This window comes from Vanellus vanellus, assembly GCF_965231255.1.
Source record: "Vanellus vanellus genome assembly, chromosome: 5".
In the NCBI taxonomy this organism is placed as follows: Eukaryota; Metazoa; Chordata; class Aves; order Charadriiformes; family Charadriidae; genus Vanellus; species Vanellus vanellus.
In genome coordinates, this window is record NC_138910.1 from 79,937,428 (window position 1) to 79,959,268 (window position 21,841).

The following is a 21,841-nucleotide window of genomic DNA, read 5'->3' on the forward strand; positions in this document are numbered from 1 at the left end:
CTGCAGCTGGCAGAAATTTCTGTGCACTTCCAAATTTTGAAATCCGATCTCGTGCTTGTGCTGTCAGTACGGAGCTTTCTTACGGCACTCCTTTATTTTTCTTTAAAGGCTGAAATTTTAATATTGATCCCAGAGTATATATTTAACTATGTTGCTCAGAAAATAGTCATTACAAATGCATTGTGAGAGGCTGAAATAAAATAAAGTCAATCCGCTGTTGTACATGGGGGGCAGAGGGTGGTGTGTTCCCGTGCAGCTGTGACAGTGCTATGGCTTCTGCCACCCCAGCGATCATCCCTCTTTCCCTGTCCCTTTCTCGTAACAGATGTGTTTTATCTGAGATTAAATGAAATCAACTTGAAAACACAAAATGGTAGCAAGATGTTCCAGAAGCAGCAATTTAATTATAATTTTGAAAATCAATGCTAAAGAAACAAGTATTTCATACAGATGCTGTTGCCAGAGCCCTGCCAAAATGCATTTATTGTCACGAGTACTTTGGAAAACGTTTAGCAGGCAGGAAACGTGGAATCTTTTTTGCACCTTTTTTAAGGTTTATCTTTGGAACAGGTGGAACAATAACTGTTTAATAAGGGTGTTTGTCTTAAATGCCGCTATTCAAGAGGCTGTAGAACAAATAGATTGGAGACAAGGCAAGATACAGTTTAGCCACAGGGAAGATAAAGTTGAGAGAAAAAATGGGAGCCCAGGTCTCATTTTCAGTGGTACTGGTCTGCATCACTGTAATGGTGTAAGTGCCTCGAGGGGGTTGCAGATGTGATTTATTTATGTTGGAAGGGTCCTGTACGCTTCCAGCGAAGCACAAAGCAACGAGTAAATGAGCATTAGGCTTAAAAACCACCTGATGGGTTTTATATTTCATCAGCTGTACCACTTGGTAAGTATTGGTTTCAGCAGTCATCTCGCTTGCGACATGACATGTGACGATTTCTGAATTTCTGCATGTCCAGCTGCGTGATGCTGGTGTCGGGAGGTCAGTTTGCACCGTGCCACCCCTATTGCATGGCAGTGCATCTCCTCACTTAGCAAATTCGGGGTGGAACCCGCCACTTTCCACAATGCTGGCAGCTCAGTCGTAGTAACTGGGTGATTACTGCTGAATATACAGTGGTCCATTCCGTACTGAATGCTTGACATCCCTCGGGGACTAACAGTGTTGGCACGGACCACGTGGGTTTGGGGTTGCAGCTGAAGAACTTCAGAGGTTCCTCCCGTGGCCGTTTGCCTCACTAGTAGTTGTGTTAGTGCAAAGAATACGTCCTTCAGAGGCTCATTCTCATTTGGTTTGGTATGAGTAGCGCGTTGCCAAGAGGTGCCTTCTTGCCCTACCGCTGCTGGAGCAGCTGGCTGAGCTGCTGGGGTCGCACTTCAGCAGTAATCGAGTGGGCCTGCTTATACCAAAGTGACACGTGTACGGTGACAAAACAGCTCTAAAATTGATATTTAGCTATTCGTATTCACAAAACACGAATTGGAGGGTTTGCTTATTAGCATTTAATACACAAAGAGAGATGTAAAAAGACCCTCAAGCCTGATAGCAGAGATTTATTTTTAGGTAGACTGTTGGTGGACATGTCATAAATACATAATTTGGAAAATACACCCGATATTGAGTACCCTCAGTGCATCTTAGGGATGCCCTAGTTAACTTCGTGGGAATATAGAGCTCTTGTCAATTAGAAAGTTATTTTTAAATGTTGCCAAATGCTTTGCTTGCGCATCCTTCCCAAAACTGGGAAGACTTTGACCCATCTATAGCTTTTCATCTGGAATTTACCTTCATTCAGCATATGCTTAGCATCCTGTAACCCTGCCATGTGCTCCCAGGGGGAAGCGAGGTGAGAGCCGAGCTAAATTGCGGGGAGTCCCTTGGCTGCACGCTGTGCTAATGCTGGGAGAGGGTTTCAAGCCATGCTTTTCCATCCGGGGAGTTTTGGTGTCTCGCCGGCATGCACGCACCGGGAACAAGCCATCTTGGTCTTTCAGGACCAAGTGCAGCTCATGAAACAGCTAAAAATAGTATTTTGTAGTATTTTGGCACAGCTTGGATTGACTAGTGACTTTCAGAATTTGTAAAACGCTTATGTCTGCGATGTTATCAGGAAAAAAAGATGTGTGAGGGTTTGTGACAAAGACACAAAAGACACAAAACAACGGGGTAATTATTTAAATAACCCTATGAAATGTTTTCCGGGCAGAACTTCGTTTTGTTAAATCATAAAGAAATACCGCTTTATGAATGGTTATTATCCCAGGCTTAAAGACTGAATTCAGACTTCACAGCGAGAGAAAAAAGACATTTCAACCCTGCTTGAAGTGCGAGCCTCAACACAGCTATAGCGCTTCCTCCAGGCCTTTTACTGGATGGGTATGTCTTATTGCAGCACGGCAGGGGCAAGTCGGTGGTGCAAAATAGTTGGTGCTGGGGACCCCATCTCCTATGCGTGGGTTGTGAACTAAATCTAGCCTGATCCCGTGGACTGAACACGCACTGGGTTAGTGTTTGAAGAACATCTTTCCATTTATTTTCATCCAGAAAGAGGTTAACGAGTGAAAAAGTGGACCTTGGAATTTTCTTTGTGCCCAAGGCTTGTGTTTCTGAAAAGTACTCCTTAGATCTGCCGGCATTTCGATTGAGACTGGTCTACAGAGGTCGAGGAGAACATCGTGGAAACCTAACCAGGGCTGGGGCTCAGTTCTGGTCCTCAGAAGAGGCAGGTTCCTGTGGAAGAGAGAGCTTCCACCCACCAAATATTCCTGCAGCTGAAAGCTATGTTTCAAGCAGCTGGAAGGTCTTCTTCAAACTTGTGTTGCAAATGCCTACTGTGCCCGAGGTTAGTGTGTGCCTTCTCTCCCAGTGAGATGGAATAAACACTCAGAACACTTTGGGTTTTTTTTTATTAACCTATATATTTACATTAGGGCTTTGTCAGCGGTTGAACCTTGCAGGGTTGGGGGGTTTGGTTTTGGTTGTTGTTTTGTTTGGGTTTTGTTTGTTTTCCTCCATCCATCTTTCAGGTCTGTTTTGGTGCTAGAACAGGACATGCCAAACTCTTCAAGTAAAACTAACTTTGCAAGTTGTAAACTTAAAATGGCATTGGCATGATAGGAAATGCTCGGCTCTTGTCCACTCTTTTAACAAAGAAACATAGAAAACTAGTTCAGGAACCTTCTTTCCTCGGGTTTCTTCTACGCTATACGTTTGAAAGCTTTATTGTATGAGTCTTCTACCTTTTGGGGTTTTTCATTTGTTTTAAGTTAGAGAAGCGCTGAAATTTCCCCTATAAAATTACAGATTGGAATAAGGGGCAGGTGTTACATCTGAAATTACCTTTTTCATTATCCAGATTAAAGATGACTGTATCTCTTTGCAAATAAAAACCAAAGGTACAATAGGTTGTTCATGTTATGGCTTCTTTTTTCATTGCTTTGCAGGGGGCTGCGCTTTGTACAAGCAAAACTAAACCAGAAACTTTCCTGATCACTTTTGGGGGGGCCGAGCAAGAAGGGGTGTGTAGAGTGAGGTGGTAGAAGGTTAGGGAGGGCAGGAGGAAGGTGCGTATTTAATATTGGTTTGGAAAAAAGGGTCTCTGAATTGTTAGCACCCCAGGATCAAGTAACTAAACCTTCCCAAACCCTGCAGAGCTGACAACCCAAACCAAACCAAGCCATACCAGGACACCATCTGGAAATGATTCCCTGCTTCGTTCTCTGTGTTACTAGTATAATGGAATAAATAAATAATAAAAAAATCCAATTCCTTATAATTGTTAAATTTTGTCATGCAAATGCATTCTAGACTTTGAAATGGATTGTAAAGGTTTTGCTCTGATTTTCATTCTTTGAAGAAAACCTCTGTGTCCTTGCTGCTTTGGTTGAAGAGAGGAGCAGCTTGCAGCAAGGCATCAGCTCTTCAGATCACTTTTATGTGAATAATATGTGGTTGGGGTTGTGAATAGGTGGAAATTGGATGCAAATATACGAAAAAATATTGAATTAACACAAGCAGCTAGTGATTGCTATGTTTATCGAATAGAATGTCTTCTTAAATTGTTTTAAACGTCTGTAATTATCATTCGTCTTCAGATGATACGCTCGGATATTTCTTGGCCGTCTGCTGCGTGCTCGGGGAGGATTTGGTTAGCGTTCCACTTTTTTGTAGTTTGATGCGAAGGTCACCACCTCGTAATTCTTAACATGTGGAACAGAGCGCATACTGCAGTATGGTTTTTGTCCGCATAATTTATGTTTTTATTAGATAATACTCGTACTGGAAACTTCACTTTGTGGATGAGAGTGGAAGCGCAGCGGAGGAGGGAGCAGGCAGGAGCCAAGTCTGGCACGCGGGGGCGAGGGATGCTGCAAAGACAGGGATGCCACCTGGAAATGTAGAAGCCGCAGGTGTGAGTTGGTGGCATTTTCTTCGCGCTTAGTGATGTTGTTACGATTGCCACATCATAAATTTTACTTAAAACCCCAAATATATGTATATAGCATGATAGTCTGTAAATCCTCCACCATAAAATACAGCTGCTTCATATTGCCACTTATTATTCATTCGTTCGCAAGTGTAGGGAGAAGCAGGAGCACACCATGTTGTTTAAAACCCTGACTGGATGTGTTATGAGACACTAGAGAAAGGACTTGGTCTTGCATGGAGATAGGGCTTTCAGAATTTTCAGATGATTTCATGTTCCTTTTTAAGAAATCAGATATTCTGTGACTTCTTCCTAACCCTGAAATTCATGCCATTACTTCATCTTACAGTGCTTTATCATATCTATTTTAGGGTGGACATCACTTTTTGGCATCTTTTGAACCTTTATATTGCCTGATGCTTTTGATTTTGTAACCTTAGCCCTGTGTTTGTATCCTTGTTATATTTAAGAGTGAAAAGACATAGAAAGAATTAAAGTCAAGCTGGAGAGGTGAGACAGAAGTGATAAGCTGTTTTCAGGGTAGGTCTGTCTGTTCTCGGTGTCTCCGTGTAGCGAAAACTGTATTGTGAAAAAACCACACTTTAAATTGTGCCATGGAAAGCTTTTGGAAATTAAAACACAGATTACAAGCTGAAACAGGGAGGTAGAGTTAATTTGTGGCTATCAGCAATTTATTAATTTATTAAGCTTAAAATTTATTCATTAATTAATTTGTTAAGATAAATTTTCAGTATCGGCATAATGAAAATTTTTCTGTCCAATAAATTCCCCCCCCCCTCCCCCCGCCTCCCCACTTCCTGACTGTCAAATACTGATACCAGTGTAGTAGTAAGTGTGTTTGACAACAGGAGTATTTATTCCCTGAGTAGCATTAATCTACTTCAATTCTGTCTACATTCAAAGTAACGTTAATGCCTTTATTTCTCCTCGGTGTCTGAACTCGCTAATCCTGATACCAAAGTGGATTACAGTGTCATCTCCGCGTGTTCAGACAGATGTGCAACACACAGATAATTGCACAGAAAAGCGAAAGAAAGGGAATTTATTTAGGTTGCTGAGCTGGAGGTGGTCTCTATATAGCCTTAAATCCTTAATTCAATTTTGGGTTTGCCAGTCAGTCCTGTTGGGCTCCCGCGCCGAATGAGGCTCAGCAAGGTGGTGGCCTTCCTTCATGCTCCGTTTTAGCATTGGAAGCGGTGCTTCCACCAGAGTTAATATTTTGATGCCCGTTCAGCACAATTCATCGTGTATTCATGAAGAGCGCGATTATTATATAATGCTTTAAAAGAATTCCAGGTTTTAGTAAAATACTGTTTGTTCTAATGCAGCAGCACGTAGCAAGTGTAGGCTTTTCATTGACATCTTCTACTTCTGAAATTGAGAAAATTTAGCAAATGAAAGCTTGGATGATTTTTCGAAAATGAAATAAAAACTATTTTGAGGAAGAAGTTGATATTAAACATTCTAATTTGAAAAGCCCTTTGACTGATAAATATTTTATGTGCACTGAAGCATCCTCAAAAATTAAATATGAATGAATGGTGGGAAACCTTGCAGTACTATGAAACATTGAGATGTTATAATTTCAAGTGCCAATGTCTGCCTAGGGATTCTTGATTATTTTTAATGAAGATGACACTGTAGACCTCAGCATGAGCTCTTCTTAAATAAGAGAGTTCATATAAGTAGTATCCTCTGAAGGAAATCACAGCAGAGACTTATTTTGAGTAAATAAGCAGCCTTTTCTCCAGAGGTTCCAATATATTTTATTTGGACAAAGTTAAATGTGAATTGAGATTTAAAAAAGAAATTGTTTTAATTGGGTTCATTTACCAGGAGCAGTGGAGCTCACTTCATAGTCTGTAAATGTTTTGGAAAAAGCAGCCTGTAATAATATTTACAGAAGGAATGAAAAATAGTAATTGCCTCTGTCATTGTTTTAATTTTAACAATGTGTGTACGCATGAGTCCTTTTTGATCTTTTTAATAGGTACAACCCCACTGGCAATGACATCATGTCATAAAAGGAATTAATACTACCATTATAAATTTCCTGGGTTGGGTTTCTTTTTTTCTGAAATATCGGTTCCCTACAGTTTATATTCCTTTCTTACAGTGGAAATCTGCTCCCAAATTCTCTTGTCTGCTCTGTTCCTCCTGTCCTCACGGTGTTGTGCGACGTTGACCATAAATTACAAGATTGTGCGGATGTTCAGGGTCCCGGGACTGTGCTTGTAGGTTTGTAGCAATTATCTTGTGTGTTTTCTATAAGTTTTTTTAGGTTGCAAAACATAAATCTGATGTCAGTTGAGTCTAGATTTTAGTTCTGTCCTCTACAACTGGGATAGTGCCGTTCCCAGTCCAATCTGCTCTCTTCTTCTCTGCGCTTGGAAGGTTGTGTCGGAGGTAAAACCAACTCAAAACAGAGGAAAAACCTGTCTTCAGAAAAAAAATCGAGGCTGTTTCTAAACATCCTGAAAGCTGTTTTCTTTACTCATTGCTCATTTCTTTGCAGCTCCTTTGCATTGTGATTTTTCTTGCTTGTTTTCCTATATTTTCCAGTAATGACATTGGCCACATTAAAAGTTCAGTCTGAGAAACACGCGGTGTTTCCAACCAGGGATGGAGGCTTGGCTGAGAATCATAGGCCAAGATTACATACTGATATAGACCCTTAAAAAATTCAACTTTTTTCTAACATCCGGAAATTATATCCAGTATAAGAGGGGCATTGAGGTGTGGGAGAGGGTCCAGAGAAGGGCAACGGAGCTGGTGAAGGGTTTGAGAATAAATCTTAAGAGGAGTGGGTGAGGGATTTGGGGTTGTTTAGTCTGAAGAAGAGGAGGCTGAGGGAGACCTTATCGCTCTCTACAACTACCTGAAAGGAGGGAGTAGAGAGGTTGGCGTTGGTCTTTACTCACAAGTTACAGCCAATAGGACAAGAGGAAATGGCGTCAAGTTGCTCCAGGGCAGGTTTAGGTTAGACATTAGGAAAAACTTCTACACAGAAAGCGTTATGAAGGACTGGAAGAGGCTGCCCAGGGAAGTGGTTGAATCGCCATCCTTGGATGTATTTAAAAGCCATTTAGATATGGTGCTCAGGGACGTGGTTTAGAAGTGGGCCCGGTAGAGTTAGGTAACGGCTGCCCAGAGAGGGGGGGGAGTCTCCCCCTCTGGAGCCACTCCAAAACCCGCCTGGACGTGTCCTGTGCCACTGCTGGAGGTGCCCCTGCTCTGGTGGGGGGTGGCACTGGGGGAGCTCTGGAGGGCCCTTCCAGCCCCCACCAGTCTGGGATTCTGTGACTTGATGATGTTAAAGGTCTTTGCCAGCCGTAAGGATTCTATGATTCTGTAAACTTCCACCTTAACTAGTGTGGAATGGCTATCCAGTCCTGGCAGTGGAGGATAACAAGGGTAAAGCGCTTGATGGGGGGTGTATGTTCTCCTGCGTCTCTGGGAGTGTAAAAGGACAGTTCAGACAAGGATGATCGCGGACTCATTTCGTGACTAGGTATGGCAACAATCCTTTTTGTATCGCTAATGATCTGCATGTCAAGGTGCTTTATAGTTTTGGCCCTTTAACCTTGTGCTTTTCCATCTGGACCGCCCAAACCAGTGAGTTACAAAAGGTGACTCCTTGCAGCAGGTTATTGAGCAGAGTCCCTCCGGAAGATAGATGGTTTATTTCCATGTTCTGACAAATAATTAAGTGTAACATTAAGGATATTTGTCTGCAGAGTGTTGGCACAGGGCAGCGTGGTGGGAGGAAATGTGAGGGTCTCTTGCACAGCATCTTCTGGGGCCTCTTTGGCTCTTCTGTCCCCCAGAGCTGGGGGGGGGGGGGGGGGGAGTCGTCAGGTTTGTCAGGTGCTCTGTTGGTCAGGTTTGTTTTTTAATAATTTGCAGAAGTGGATGAATATTCAATTATTTCAATATATTTATTATTATTATCTAGTAAAGGATCCTGGGTTTTCTTAGAAAAAGAACATGCTTTCTTCTCATTTGGTAATCTCTTAAAAAAAAAACAACAACCCAACCAACCTAAAAAAACCCCCCACAAAACCCTTTGCAACCTGAAGTGCTCTTGCTCTTTTTCTCAGTGTTTTCACAAAGAAATTGAAATACAGAAATAAGATTGTTTTCAAAGGACCAAAGGAACACAGTTGTTGAATACTGTCATACCTTTCAGATTAGAGGAGGAATTCAGGAAATGAAGAACAGGGGATGCTACTCAATCTACAGCGTGTGTCTGCAAACTCAGGGATAAATTAGAAGAATTAGTCTTTATACATCTTATTATAATTACATCTCTCTTCAGTATGCGAAGAGGAATCAGACTGAGAAAAATAAATATTTGATTTAGCTTCAATATCTGTATAGTATTTTTGTTCAATGCTATGCGTGCGTGTATTCGGTGCTCTCATTAAATGATCAACCTTCGTTATCCTATAGCGAGTCTATTTTGCAAAGGCTTCTTAAAAATAACAGATTTTAGAAGCTTATAGTAGTGCAGGTCTGCTGGAGCTGGAAGTAGCGCGTGTCTGTTGAAAACTCCAGGGTAAACAGCGGGAGATCTGGGACAGCCCCAGCAGAAAACTCCTCCCGCAGCGACTCTGAGGATGTATGGCTTTAATGTGAAACCACAGGAATCTGACCACATGGCGAAGAGTAGCCCATTCGATGGAATAGCTGCAACAAGATACTCCACTGACGAAGGAAAAGGTGCCTATGTGGAAACTAGAAAAAGAATCCTGCATCGTAATCTGAGGTGTTGTCTTCGGACAGGTGAAAGATTAGAGATGTTGGGGGGGGGAATTCTTACAAATTTCAACTGCTGATTTGTAGCATCCATTTTCAAACACAGAAACCATTCAGATGTTGTTCATCTCAGTATTGTTAATCAGCAGCTCACCAGAAGAGTGCATACTCTGATTTTTAAAGTGAGGTTCAACCTAATTTCTTACTACTTAGTATTTGAAAGATACATATATTTATAATAATTTCAGCAAAACTAATTTTTAGAGGGCTGAAATGATTATTTTTAGTTAGGAAATACAGTAGGCTGTTCATTCAACAATAGTGAATGACACTACTGTTTTCACGGTGTGTATTTATTATATTTATTTTAAGGTGCTAAATACTGGTTTGTCGATATGCAAATAATTAGAGCAGCAGATTAGAAATTCTGTTTTGTGTTCTGATTTTTTTCATCAGCCTTTTAATGTACTTAGTCTTCTTTTCTTGAAATATGATTTATGCTAAAGTTGCTGTTGTGGCAAGAAAAACAAGCAGAGCTGAGGTTGTTTTTATGTTTGGAAGCCCTGCTCGACTGACACCCTGAATAATGACAGCATTTGTCAGGGAGTCTTGGAGACCAATATAGTAGCTCCAAAAATTTGGGCTTAAATGTCAAATTACGGGCTCTGTTTAACTGAAATAATTGCGCATACCTAAATAGCCCCCACCTGAATGCTGCTAATGTCAAGCAAACTCAAACTGGTCTTCCAATGGAGAAACAGACACGTAGTTTGTACGTAGGATGTCCGTATTGGGGAAACCTGGTGTAGACATGGAAAAGGGAGGTATGCCAGAGAGCCACCTCTCTCCTTTTTTTTATTAGGAAGACTTTCTTTGTAAAAACAAAGTGAGACCACTAAAAAGCAAAATATGAGAAAGCTCTTCCGCTTGGTGCCGAGGACACCTTAGTCTGGTGCAGGTCCCCGTGGCCTGAGCCCTCTCCATCACAGCAGCTGCCTTGGTGGGACCGTCCCATCTTCTGGGACCCGCAGTCAAGGACCCTGCAGCCTTGCCTTGCCGCCTCTGCCGTTTGTAAAACAATGAGGGTGCAAGATAAAGGACTCTTCTTTGCAAAACATCTGATGATTTTTTGCTCCCGAAGGCTGGATGTAGAAATTCTCGTGGGATGGCTTGGCAGGAGCGCTGCAGAAAATGCTGAGGCGAGTTTTGCTCTTCTTCAGCGCCTTCCCTCATTAAATCTGGAGCCTTCTCTCCCTTTTCTGGGTTGGACTCGACTCTGCTCTTGATTAACACTGGACCTTTTGTTTGAGTTTTAGTTGTTGGATTTTGGGGGATTCTTTTTTTTTTTTTTTTTTACTCCCCCCTCTTTCATGTAAATGATGTCTTGCTATTTTGCTTGCTTTTTTTCTTTTTTAATTAGAAGAATAAATGCTTGCATTCATGCACAAATTGCTTTGAAGTGCTGTAGGAATTCAATTCATGAGCCTCCCCTTAGTTTCAATCTTTTTTTTTTTTTTTTTTTTTGTGAACCGATAAAATCTAATGGCTCTGCTCTTTCCAGAAGATTACATTTGTTTGCTGCGGGTTGCTCTACCTCCTTCTGTGCCTTGAGATAACGAGTTAAACATGAGGAAGAACAGTTAATCGGCCGGTTCCCATTGAGCGTTCTGCGAGGTTTTGTTTTGTGGAGGGGTGACTCATGCTGGACCACAGCTCTATGGAAGAATGAGGGAAAAATAGTCCTAGGGACTAACTGACCTTCGTCCAGCAGGAGCCAGCTGAAGGTGCGTTGCTGGATGCCATGGGGCAACTCTGCTTCTCTGGCCCGTTGTCCTGCAGAACGTGGGGGTTATCGCCTTGGATGAGCACTGGCAGTTCACTTGGAAAAGTGGTTTAGCAGTTTCTTCTGGAGATCATCTTCTTTGCTTTACTGACCTAGCAATTATTTGCTACTTTGCATCTGTATGTTATTTTTTGGGGTCCAGGATAAGCATTTACTTCTGTTGTAGATCTGTTTAATCATCCTGGTGGTGTCAGATGGTCTTCTGGCTCGCAAAACATAACGGGGAGAAGCTGTCAGATAATTATTCTGTTAGTGTGCTTGCTCCCTGAGTTCATTCCACCCCTGTTTTGGAAGGAAGAGGAGAAAATATCCTATTTCCCAGTGCTGGTTGATGAGTAATTCTCTTTTCTTTAGCAGCTAAATATAGTGAAATGCAGTTTCATAAAGCTCACAGAGAGCACCAGGGGATTTCAAATTTCAAGGTCACAAAGACTGCAAGCTAAATCTTCTCAGCTTTTGTAAGCATCTGGTGAGGGACCCACCGTTTTAGTGTGGGGGTCACAGCTCTGGGACTGGCACCATGTCCTCAGACAATCGGAGACCAGTTGTGGTGGGACGGGACCTCCTGAGGTCCTCGTGCCCTGCTGGTCTGGGGCACCTGTCCCCTTGGCTTTGGGTACCTCTGAGGATGGGACTCCCCAAGCCTCTGGGCAGCTCTTCCAGGGGCACACGGTGTTCCCCAGCATGAGAGTGTGGAGGCGTAGGGAGAGCTTCGCACGCGTAACCTGTGCTGCTACGAGAGCCTGTTCTGCACGGGGGCTCTGGCTGCCGCTGCCCCGGGCGCCGTGTCCGCTTACTGCTCGTAGGCAAACGCGGGTCCTTTCCCCGTCTGTACTCCTTTGGCTCCCACAGCCGCTGCATAAAGCAGGTTTGGTTTGAGCAGCGTTTTGGGAGGCTACGTCTGCAGGTGGGATATCGCCCCAGTATATGCAGCAATTACTTCTTTCTAACCTGTAAAATATGCTGATGTTGAACTGGAAGATTTTTTTAATATATATATATTGCTGTTCTGTAAATCTCTGTCAAGAGCTCAGTTTTCTAGCCACAGCCCCTATACGAGCCGGCGTGGCAAAACCAGCCATGTGAAAATGGGAAAGGAGTTAACCTGCGCGGCTCAGCAGCCGGAGGTATCGCCCTCTGCCGCCATCGCTGCTCCGGGCCACGCGCCGTCGTCGCGTGTGCAGGTCTCAAAGCGCTTCGTCGGGTTTGGTGAGGTCCCAGAGCTGAGAGTTGGTGTGCCTGAACTCGCCTCTGCACGGGCAGCATGAGGGAGTCAAGTTTGAGTCAATTTTAAGGCCTCGGTCAGTTTGAAATATAAGTTATTTTCAAATAACTTTACATCCAGGTTGGAGGGAATGATTAAGATAATAATTGATGCAAAGTGTTTATCTTCTTGAGTTCATTTTTTAACTACGTTAAAAATTTGAGAAATTAAACCTCCTAAGAATGTAGGAGTGTAAAGAATTGTTCCTGCTCCCTTCCGCTCGAAAAAGGAGGGGCATGCGTTGTATCAAAGAAAAGCAATGCAAATGAGGTACGTAAGCAGGTGACCTTACAACTCTTTATTAATACAAATAATATTACCATATGAGAGTACTCTTCTACTTTGTATCGCCGACACTAACTCATACAGGAAGGTTCTTACCTACAGACAGTCTCTTTCAAGTTGTTACCCATCTATTATTTTTCTCTTGGAAAAAGTGTCAGTGCCTTGCGTGGAAGCAGCTGAGAACTGACTGCAGCGTGTGTTAAAAGTATTAAACTTCTGTGTCTTTCTGAGTGCAGGCAGTACTAGGCAGTTATTGTTAAGAAGCGCTGCAGCAGCAGTTGCAGGGGAAGGCTGTTATCATGATATTTATCGTGTGTATGTTGATGGTTCCTGCTGGGAGAGCCTGAAAAATGATACTCTTGGACATTTAAAGAAAACAGTTCTGTAATTATGTTAGCATCAGCCCATTCATTTTATGCACAGAAGTTTAGTGTCGTGATTTATGATCTATAAATTCCTATGTTTAAGCTTGTCGTTCTTGGATTATTATTTTTTCCCTATTCAAGTAGATCTCTCTTAATGCCTCACTCCAGCCTTAGTGTTCCTGCGCTTCAGCTTTTCTCCAAATAAAACCCAACAGTTTCTGCCTTGAGTGCATTAAACAGATCAGGAAACAAACTCACGTGCTCTCAGTGTGTGTCTGTATGTCCCTTTATTTTTTGGTTTTTGGTTTGGGGTTTTTTTTTTTTTTTTGACCTTGCTGTAAAATTACACAGTCCTAGCTGGAATGTCACATAAATTGAACCATGTTTCTTCTGCATACTTGCTGTATATTGAATTCATGACCAAATTGGATAAGCACAGTAATTAGACTAAAATGCTATCAAGCTATAAGATTGCATCTATTTACATGTATTGGTTTGCTGCTTAAATGTTTCCCCATTTTTGTTAGTCATTTTGACATGAGCTTGAAAACAAACCAGAAAAACGAAACCCAGAATTCTCCCACTAGAATGAATTTTCAGGTCGATTTTGCTCCTGAGAAATGCTCAAATTTATGTTCTCTGTAAAGGGAAGAGGACCAACAGAATGCAGCGAGTTGAAAACTGTCCAGTAATCAAAAAGTTCTCAACCTGAAAAAAGCATATAAATATTTTAAGTTTCACATCCCAGAGGCTGGAATGAGGAATAAGTGTGGGGAGAAAAAAATCCAATCCTATTGAGAAGACCATCTGCTTTATATTTTAAGGTTGGGTAGCATGACTTTCCTTTTTCTGAAATACTGCCGTATACATTGTCATGAGCATAACCTTAGTCAAGTTACATTGGCTAAATGAATAATCTTTTTAACATGTGGAACTAATTTTCTTAGGGTATTTTCCCTTCTCGCTCTTTTTTCCTCCCTCCTCTCTGGTCCCTTGAAAAAGAAGACAAAAAATCTGCTGGTTCTTGATTGCATTTTTGGCAGTTAGTCAGTTTTCCATAGTTTTCTCTCCTTGTAAATGCCTGAAGTTTTCCAAGGAAACGCGTTTATAAGAATTGTGCCCTACTTTGACTCTTTTCAAGCAATGTTGTACCTACTTATCTCTCCTTCTGAATATGACTCTTGAAACATCCCCACTGCTTTTATTTCCCGCAGGCTAATGGTAGTAGATGAATTACAAATGCTAACTGTGATGCTTTCTACCATCAAAATTAAGATCGAACCTGAATACCAGTTCTTTTGTTGTCCTCTTTGTGGCGCAAGAAGTTTTGCTTCGGTGCTGGCCGCGGAGCGGGGAGCAGAGATGCAATGGGCCAACTCAGCACGAGGCAGAAGGTAATGGTAGCTTGATTCATAAATCATGAATTGGTGAGCAATCTTCATAAGATAAACATCAGGGAGAGAGATGATGTTTTCCTGCTTAAAACCTTCTCGAATGTTGGGGGACGTATGCATCCATGAAGGTGTGCATGTGAGCACATGAAAATACGCATCTGCAAAGGCACGGACACTTGCATCCTGAGTGCCAGGAGGTTCTGTGTTACCTTTGCTTGTGGGAAAGCTATCGCTGATAGTCTCAGCTTTCTCTAACAACTCTTCCCCTCTCCCCCCCCCCCCCCAAATTCCTCCTCATTTCAAGTAGTCTTGCATAACTTTTATCTGTAAAATAAGTGAAATCATTTAAATGAAGCTGCCGAAGGAGTCTTTGAAATGATGACGTGGTTTAACGACACTTCAGCGATGGAGATAATTGAGCACAGACCAACTTTGCACATTAGTGACACGGAGAGCTTCTCTGAGCAAAATGTCAATGGGAGGAGATGAAGTGGGCCAGGACAGCAGAATCACAAGCTGTAGGAGTCTTTGCGTTTCCCTGTTTTTTAATTGAAGATGCTGCTCGTGGTGCCTGCTCCGAGGAGAGGCTGCCTGTGCCTGACCCCCCCGAAAGCACCGATCCGGAGCTTGTGAGCTCTTTGTCTGCCTGTCTCATAAAGATATCTGTTGCTGCTTGACAAATAACATAATGAAAAAAACATGAATTAGTTAAAATCTTTCTGAAAACTTGTTCTTTTTTGAAATTCGCAGAAAGAGAAAAGCATTTGCAGTGTGATATTGCGATATTCCTTTTAGTCGTGTAGCTGCCGCGTCTGTCCCTGGGCTGAGCAGTGCCTGTAATATCAGGCTGCCGCCGTCATGGCTCTCATCCCACCGGCTTTGCCTTTCGCTGTGTTTTCCTCCAATTTACTTTAGCTTCTCGTATGTATATTGTAAATTCTTAGAGAAAAACACAAAGCATGTCCTTGATCTCATGGGAACCCACTATTTAGTGTTTCTGGGTTTTAGAAAATGGTAACAAAACATAACGTGATATGGCTTCAGACACTGCAAAAATAAACTCCAGGCAGAAGCCACAGGTTTCCCTCAAAACAGTCTCACTCGGTGAGTTTCATCAGAAAAAGGATTTGTTATGTATTTGTTTGCTCACCACTTTTTTAAAACATTAACCTTTAAAATAAGAGACAGACCCTGGTTAGTAGCTGCTTGGAGTTTCAAAAGTATCGCAGCCCTGCTGAGCTAATACTGTGTATATTCGACACATGTACGTTTTGCTACTGCTGTTTTGTATCCTTTTTTAATATTGTAGAGTTTTTTCATACTGTCATTACCCAAATATGGCAGGTAACAGCAGTCTACGTCCTAAACCTGCTGAAAGTTGTGGCCTTTTTTCTTTTTAAAGACTTGCGGTATAGATGCTAAAACAGCTTCAGTATGTTTACAGCTCAGTGGATATTTTACTAATCCTGTATTTGTTTTTCCTGATTCTCTTTGTCCTGAAAAATGTTATTTTTGTCGGTAGGGAGATGGATTCGTATCTCATCTAGCAAGAAAGTGATGTGCAAATAGTTGACTGCTCTGCAGAGCAGTTGGTGCTTGTATTTGGTTGGGGACTTTGGAGGTTTTGGGGGTGGAGGCTTTTTTTGTTTATTTTGATGCAGTGCTGACAGTCAAACTGGGGCCTTTTGAAGTTATTTTCTCACTGCGGTGCATTGCTGCTGAGTTTATTTTAATCTCAAGGAGCTGAGGGAACAAGCCAGTTAATATTTTACTTCTTACGCTAAGCTTGGTTTAGAGTCACCTCTCAGATTTAAAACTGAGTTGCCTTTAGCTTCAAATTATGAATAAAAGTCTCCTAAGCCTTGTTTTGGCACACCACGAAGCTAAACCCGAGCTACCCCTTATCTCTGGCTTGGTGGGAAACGTGACTCCATCCTACCCGGAGCCGCGGCTTTGGGTGCTGTGCCCATTCATCAATGTCAGACCCCTCCTGTGGGAGGCATTAGCCGGTGGTGGCCCAAATCTTCCCTGTCCCGGCCCTGAGGACCCCCTGGTGTCCTCTCGGCGCTTCCCAGTTTATCTCGCTTATCAAATATTTGTCCTGTTCTTTAAAGGCAAAAGTGAGGCAGGCTGGTGGCACCGAGAAGCGCTTGGTTGCAGTTAAAGTCATTAAAGGATGTATCTAGATAACACGGAAGAATATTTTCTAGGAAGCTGCAATGCTTTGACCCAGACGGGTAATTAGAGACTCCTGCTTTCCTAAGCTCCTTAATGTGTTGAAAAAGTGTATTTTTAAAGCAAACCCCAGGTTTCTCAGGGCTCCCTCCAGGCTGCGGTCGTCCTCTGCAGGTTCATAGGGATACCTGGCTTGGCTCTCTTGAAGTCTGCGTGTCTCGGAGCTGTCGCGGATCGCCAGAAATCCTGCAGCCGTCCCTGCACGTACCGTGACGGTCTCTTTCCAGGCTTCTGTTTGTGTAGCTAAATGTGAGCGGCGTGTTCAATCAGGGAAGGGGAGGATTGAGAGCGTGAGTGATGTGCCGAGCGCTGTGCTGCAGGATTCAGGTGTTGCCGGAGGCGCGGGGGCTCCGGGGATGGCGCGGGGCTGTGTGCTCAGCCCCCGCCTGCCCCACGGAGTTTAAACGTGAGTATAAAGCAGCAGGTGACAGATCCAGGCAGCCAAGCCTCGGTTCTCTCTGAGCATCTCCGACTTCTGAGTCATTTGGAAAGAGAATTGCAGCTTCGCTGACTTTCCAATTTAGACCTGGCTAAATCTGCGAGTTTTTCCCTCTGCTGTGTGCCACAAGAACAAAGCTATTGTCTTTGAAAGATGTCAGGTTTAAAGGAATTCAATATTCCTGAGAAGATGAATCTTTTTCGTGTAGTTGACCAATGTCAAGGTGTCGGTTGAGGTACCAGCAAGAACCTGTTTATCTATGAAGATAATAATAAGCTTAGAATAGCTGATGATAGCAAAAAGAGGGGGGCAAATGGAGAAAAATACAATAAAATGCTGTTTTAGGGCTTGAGGCGGTGTGTGAGGAGGTGGCGTTGGGAGCGGTGGTGGGGATGCAGATAGCTCCATGTCTGGTGGAGCACCAGCTCGGCGGGGGGAAAGGCTGGAGGCCGAACCAGTGTGGCGGTTGCAGCCTTCGTGCATTGTGAGAGCGAGTGGTGATGGCTTACGGCAAATAATCCCGGGTGAGCATCTCATTAAACACGTGTGTAATTGTTCCTGTTGGAGCGAACTTAGCCTGCTGCCATCTGCTCAGCAGATTCCATTCAACAGTGAGGGGTGGGAAGAAAAAAGTACAGATGCTGATGCGCTGTATAAACTACGACGAGCAAGTTCTCCTAAATATTTAGACTATTTTTCTAAGTTTGTGGAGCTGACTGACTTACTCTTGGGTCTGTGAAGTTCCCTTAGCTTCATTTGGAGGTTGCCACTTAGCTCTGTTTTTCTACTTAAAGTTAGATCACTTTTGAAGTTAGTGAAATTAGCTTAAATACAACTGGGAGATGTTTTTGGCTTCCGGTGAAATTCTGCATAGGAGTTCTTGAATAGGGAGCAGATATCCCGAGTAACAGGACTGTACCCACGCAGGGGCCGAGCAGTTAACACGTCGCCTCGGGGAGCTCCGTGTGCGACGGCTCGCGTGTTCCTGGGTGGTTTCTCAATCCTTATTTGGTTTTTACTGCTGATTTCGGCTCAGTGTCTGTGATGGCAGTTTGACTAACAGGCTCCCGCGACCCCCTCTCTGACATGCATAGAGCTCTTAATTAAAAAAGTAGAAGACACTATAACGTTTTCAAGAACTTGGTTAAATTATAAATCAAGCAAAAATAGGTTGAAAACCTAGCTCAGTGGCCAAATAAATTCCTGCTGGCACTGTGGCTCTTACACAACCGTGTATAATGTTCTCTGGCATTATTTTGAAAGTTCATAAACACGGCTACGTGTTAAAGGGGTGGAGGAAGGGGTCAGCTCTGTGTTGAGGACAGAAAGCTCCATTCTCCGTAGCTGACAGTCTATTTCCTTCTCGCTGCTTTTGATGTCTGGAGACTAAATGCTGCTTGGAGAGAAAAATTCAATTCATTTAAAACATTTTGCATCAAAATGACATGCTTTAATGTATTTTCTTCTGATGTTTAAATTATCTTTTCATCTCATGAAGGGGGAGGGGGGGGAACCAACATGTTTGTTGTTAAAGTACCCAACCAGAACTTTAAACAAAGGTCTGGAAGAAGGGGAAGTCTCGATGTACAGACGGCTTTTAAGAGTAGATACCTTTTTTTTTTTTTTTTTCTTCTTCTTCTCCCCCCCCCCCCCCCCTTCACTCTGAGATTGTAAACCAGGGAGATTTATTGCTGCCCTTCCAAATGCTCCTTTAGAATTAAGAGTTCAAATTTTTTAAATTCCTGAAGCCCTCAGGAGGGAGAGGCGTAAGTGAAAGTGATGATCATAAGTGGAGCAGAGCACACCAAAGGGTTTTCCAGACTGGTTTTGCCGCTTACAGCTGCGTATAGCCTTACTAGGAGGAAATCAGCTAAACCTGCATCAAGAAAACTCTTGGAGTCGTGGAGCAATGATTACATGGGGTTTGGATGAAATTTAGACTTATTTAGTAATTGCAGTTGTTATTGCTAATAATTTGGAGAGCTGACTCTGGCTTATTGTCTTGCTGTAAACATGAGTCTTTGTCATTTCACAACTATCACGTTAAGGGAGGGACGCAACAGGGTCTGTATGAATCACTGTCCTACGCCAGATGTGGCTGCGCCTACAGATGTTCTTGCTGATGCATTGTCATGTGTTTGACATAACACTGATAGACATGGAACCCACTCTGTCAGTGAAATCCCAGCTCCCCTTGAGGCTGGTAGAGAAAAATACCAGTGATTGATTTATTTATTTATTATGCCTCCTCCACAATCTAGGAAGGAGTTTACCCTCCGTGTTCTTTCTGCTTATGTCACTGATTTTTGACGTATTTGAAGTCGTACGATGTATTTCCCAGTAGTTCGCTCTCTTCCCCCCACGATGCGCGGAAGCTCCAGTAAACGTCACACAGGGTGCAACGTTAAAATGCCCCCTCGTCCACCCGCTCCCGTGGAGCTGCCAGCGCAGCTGCTTTCCGACGGAGACGGGCTCCCCGTGCCGTAGTTTCTGTGGCAGACGCTAACAGCAGCACTCGGGTTTGGGCTGCCTTTTTGTAAAAAGTGCATAGTGCGTTTCTGGTTGCAAACACCCGTGTTTGCAAGGGAGCAGCAGTGTTTTAAGAAGGATCTGCTTGAGAAATTATTTCAGGTTCTATACTGGATATCTTGCTTTCATAGAGGGTGTTCGTAGATGATGTCATCTACTTGGATTAGTGAAAAGCGTTTGACAGTGTCCCACACGATACCCTGGTCTCTAAATTGAAGAGACATGGATTCGACAAATGGACCGCTCGGTGGATAAAGAACTGGCTGGACGGTCGCACTCAAAGAGTTGCGGTCAACGGCTCCATGTCCAAGTGGAGAGCAGTGACGAGTGGCGTTCCTCAGGGGTCGGTACTGGGACCTGTACTATTCAACATCTTTGTCGGCGACATGGACAGTGGGGTCGAGTGCACCCTCAGCAAGTTGGCCGATGATACCAAGCTCTTTGGCGAGGTAGACGCGCTGGAAGGGAGGAATGCCATTCAGAGGGACCTGGACAGGCTGGAGAGGTGGGCACAAGCCAACCTCATGCAGTTCAACAAGGCCAAGTGCAAGGTCCTACATCTGGGTTGGGGCAATCCCAAGCCCAAATCCAGGCTGGGCAGGGAATGGCTGGAGAGCAGCCCTGAGGAGAAGGCCCTGGGGGTGCTGATTGAGGAGAAGCTCAACATGAGCCAGCAGCGTGCGCTCACAGCCCAGAAGGCCAACTGGATCCTGGGCTGCACCAGAAGGAGTGTGGCCAGCAGGTCAAAGGAGGGGATTCTGCCCCTCTACTCCACTCTCGTGAGACCCCACCTGCAGTACTGCCTCCCGCTCTGGAGTCCCCGACATAAGAAGGACATGGACCTGCTGGAGCGTCTCCAGAGGAGAGCCACGAGGATGACCCGAGGGCTGGAGCACCTCTCCTATGAGGAGAGGCTGAAAGGGTTGGGGCTGTTCAGCCTGGAGAAGAGAAGGCTCCGGGGAGATCTTATTGCGGCCTTCCAGTCCCTAAAGGGGGCCGACAGGAGAGCTGGGGAAGGGCTTTTTACTGGGGCACGTAGCGATAGGACGAGGGGGAATGGCTTTAAACTGGAAGAGGGCGGGTTCAGATTGAACATCAGGAAGAAGTTTTTCCCTGTGAGGGTGGTGCGGCACTGGGACAGGTTGCCCAGAGAGGCTGTTGAGGCCCCATCCCTGGAGGGGTTCAAGGCCGGGCTGGACGTGGCTGTGGGCAACCTGGGCTGGGGGGAGGTGTCCCTGCCTATGGCAGGGGGTTGGAACTGGATGATCTTCAAGGTCCTTTCCAGCCTAAACCATTCTATGATTCTATGTTTGATATACAGTGGGGAACTGGCCACTTATTTTCTTACGAAATCCGCAAACCCTCCCTGCCCTTTGGTTACCCCCAAGCTGGCAAGGGTTGGCATGCACCTGAGCGGGGGGGCAGGAGAATGTTAGAAGGTTCTTCATAAAGTGCTGAGCATTTTTTTCTTGTATTCCAACGTATAATGACCTGAATAACCTCAGCGTTATTACTAGTATGTTTATTGATAATGAATAACCAACACTATTCTTGTTTTGCGTGATACTGTTCTTTCAAACCTCCATTGCGTTATGCTGCCACCGCGTATTGCTATTAAGACAGATAGCAAAGCAGTATTTTAGGGACGCTTGTAGGTTTTCCAGTGGAGATGGCCCTACTGTCACTAAGGGGAAAGATGCCCTTGGAATTGAGAAATCTTGATAGAGAAACTTAGGTGTATCAAGGAAACTTTTCAGGAATGCCATTGGTGTAACCCCCAAAATACTCCCAAGCGTATTTTTCAGTCTGGAAGCAGAATATTAACAAGGTGTTGCGTGTTTCTCCTCCATGTAACCACTGTAAGTAAATGGCAACAGCAGTGGGACCCTCACCTGCGGAGGCACAGCGGATGGAGGGACTTGTGTCCTTCTGGGAGCAGATGGGAAGCTTTCCCAGGGGGGACATGGCGCTCTCACTTCTGTCTTCTGATACATCCTTTTTTGCCATTAATGAGCCCAATTTGGTTGTGTTCAAAAGTAGGTCTCATTTTCCTCTTTTCCAGATACCAAATATGTCTAAATTCAGCTCGCAGCCTCTTGTGTGTTAGTAGAAACAACAAGTACTTTTAAAAATAGTTATGTTTGGTTAAACATTTGGTGCTAGAGAACAGTCATAGTTTGTGCCGGCAGTAGCTTTCAAATGCGAAATATGTTTTTTAGCACCTTATGTCAGTTTGGTAAATTAACAGATGTTTTGAAAAAAAACACTG

The 21,841-nt window shown here is 43.7% G+C and overlaps 1 protein-coding gene across 1 annotated transcript in view; it reads left to right on the forward strand.

Annotated features, from left to right (window-relative positions):
- Window positions 1–21,841, forward strand: part of CACHD1 (cache domain containing 1) — a gene marked incomplete at its 5' end in the record, with an annotated part of 115,526 nt that overhangs the window by 19,371 nt on the left and 74,314 nt on the right. The gene's annotated exons all lie outside the window — the stretch shown is intronic.